Here is a 2,885-nt window from a genome sequence, read left to right as displayed (position 1 = left end):
GGAACTGACTCATAGTGACCCTGTACAGTCTTTCCAAGGCTATACATTTTTACGGGAGCAGAAAGCCTCATCTTTCTCCCGTGGAACAGCTGGTAGTTTTGAACTGCTGCCCTTAAGGTTTGCAGCCTGATCCGTAACCACTACGCTACCAGAGCTCCTTCAGGAGTCCTTTACTTAATGTAAAAGACTAGTGAGCCTCATGACTTCTTTTACATGTTGTTTCAAGCTGCCTCAGAAATGGAGGTGTGAGAAGTTTACTCTTGGACTGAACATAGGTGAAGGAGAAAGTCTTGCCACTATAACATAGCGTTTCGTCTCAAACAACACTGGCTAAAGACTAGCTTAGCAGTCCTGGCCAGCCACCATACTTGCAAGGAACCATTTCGTTTCTCCCAAATTAGATTCATTTATAGATAAATAAGTAGTCAGTTCTTCCTGTCAGTCTATCTAAATGCATGCATATCAGGTAGAGAACACAGGAAGGAGGCAGAGAGAGAGGACAGACACACATCCACACCGAGTCAGAAGTGGAGGAAGGGAAGACAGAGGGAGAGAAATATTTATTTTGGCAAGCAACCACATCAAGAAATGTGAGTACATTTATCAGTGAAGAGAAACAGCTCACAAATTCACTCTCTGTCTAATTATTTTGGTTTTCTAAGGTCATATTTGGATCTTTGTTGTTTCAGAATAGTTTTGAATTCTTTCACGTCCTCACAGTGTGCAGTGTGCCCTCTACTCACCAGAAGCAGGTGTGTAGTGTGAGGATGTTCATGAATCATACAAAAGCAAGTTAATTGATGTGAGGAGATAATCATGTTCTGCAGCTGAGATTAAGCAGGCTGTCTGTCAAGTGTTCTGTTGTTGTTGCTAAATGCCATCGAGTCAGTTCCAACTCATAGTGATCCTGTTTAGGGATTCCAAGGAGCAGCTGGTGGGTTTGAACGGCCGACTTTGCGGTTCTCAGTCCAGTACTGATCCTACAGCACCACTCCAGGAGTCTTCAAGTGTCCTCGAATATATAATACAATAGAATTTTGGGAAAGAAGTTATTGTTGTTAAGTGCCATCGAGTCAGTTTCAATCCATAGCAACCTTGCATAGGGTTTCCGAGGAGGGAGCTTGAACCACTGACCTTGGAGTTGAAACTGACTTTACAGTCCAGCAGAGCCAAACCAGGACTCCAGAAAGAAGTTAGATCAAAATAAAAATAAGGTCTGACACATAATGAGTGCTCTTTCTATTTCAGACACGGTTCCAGGGGCTTTACATATATTAACTCACAAAATCCACACAGCAATTCTAGAGCAGGGTCTGTCTTTGTTCCCAGTTTGCAGATGAGAAAACGAGAGCATAGGGATATTGAATAACTTGCTCAAGGTCGTATAGCTTACTAATTAACTGAAGTAGAATTTGAACCCAGATGGTCTAGCTTTGACGGAGCCCTGGGAGTATAGTAGGTTACATGTTGGGCTACTAACCACAAGGTCAATCGTTTGAATTCACCAGCTGCTCTGTGGGAGTAAAATAAGACTTTCTACTCCCGTAAAGTTTGACAGCCTCGGAAAACCTATACAGGGTCACTGTGAGTCAGAACCAACTTGACGGCACACAGCGGTAGCAGCAGTCTAGCTCTGATACCTACACTCTTAGCTAGTAATCAAAAGCTATAAGATAGCAGCTGTGTAACTATCTTTCACTTGTTCAGCAAATATCTGAAAAGATTAGGAGCCCTGGAGCATAATGGTTAAGGGGACTGCTGCAAACTGAAAGGTTGAAGCTCAAAACTCCCCAGAGCTCCAATGGAGAAAAGAGCTAGCACTCTGCTCCCATAACGATTTGGTTGCTTTGTGCCGTGGAGTCGGTTCCGACTCATAGCAACCCTGTACAGGGTTTCCGAGGCTGTAAATCTTTATGGGAGCAGAACGCCTCATCTTTCTCCCGCGGGACAGCTGGTAGTTTCGAACTGCTGACCTTGTGGTTCGCAGCCCGATTCGTAACCACTACGCTACTACAGGGTGTGAAAACCTCTGGGGGTATGTCATACAGGGTTGCTATGATTCAGAATTTACTTTGATGGCCCACGATGACAACAACAACAAACACACGTGTGGAGATATTTTCTTACTGGTTGGTGGTATCATGGATATAGATTTCCCTCCCCTTTTAATTGTTGGTATGTTTCCAAAGTTTCTTTAATGTGCTTATATTATTTGTATCCTCACAAATTTTATCCTCTCTTTATTCTGGTTATTTAAAAAGCAAGATCACTCAGGACTAAAAACACAACAGAAGGGGAGGAGGGTGCCTGCAAAGCCAATCAGACTGAGCTCCTCTGGAGGCTGTGAGGGAATTCGGAAATGCAGATTCTGTGGTTCCTTAGAAAGAAATGAGCAAAATCTTGACCATTCTTTACTGAGTTCTGATAAATAAGCATCCTTTAAAAAATTGTAATAAAGTGATCTTAAGCACCTGAATTTTCCTCTCAAATGCAAAACCAAAAAACTAAAGCCTGTAAGACCATATCTGCCGGATTTGAAACCTTAGCTAAGGTAATTGTGACTGCCCTGTTGTTATTTGATGCCACCGAATCGGTTCTGACTCAGTGACACTACGTACCACAGAATGAAATATAATTTGGACTTGGAACAGCCTCACAATTGTTGCTATGCTTCAGTCTTTTGTTGCAGCTACTAGACTAATCCAGCTCCTTGACAGTTTCCCTCTTTTTCACTAACATATGCTTTACCAAACATGATGTCCTTCTCCAGGGACTGATTGCTCCTGATAACATGTCCTAAGTATGTGAGACAGTTTCGCCATCTTTGCTTTTAAGGATCTGTGTGTCTTCCAACACAGATTTGTCTGTTCTTCAGCAGTCCAAGG

This window comes from Chrysochloris asiatica, unplaced genomic scaffold, assembly GCF_000296735.1.
Source record: "Chrysochloris asiatica unplaced genomic scaffold, ChrAsi1.0 scaffold00003, whole genome shotgun sequence".
Taxonomy (NCBI): domain Eukaryota; kingdom Metazoa; phylum Chordata; class Mammalia; order Afrosoricida; family Chrysochloridae; genus Chrysochloris; species Chrysochloris asiatica.
The sequence above is the reverse complement of the archived record's forward strand: the minus strand, read 5'-3'. Positions refer to the sequence as shown.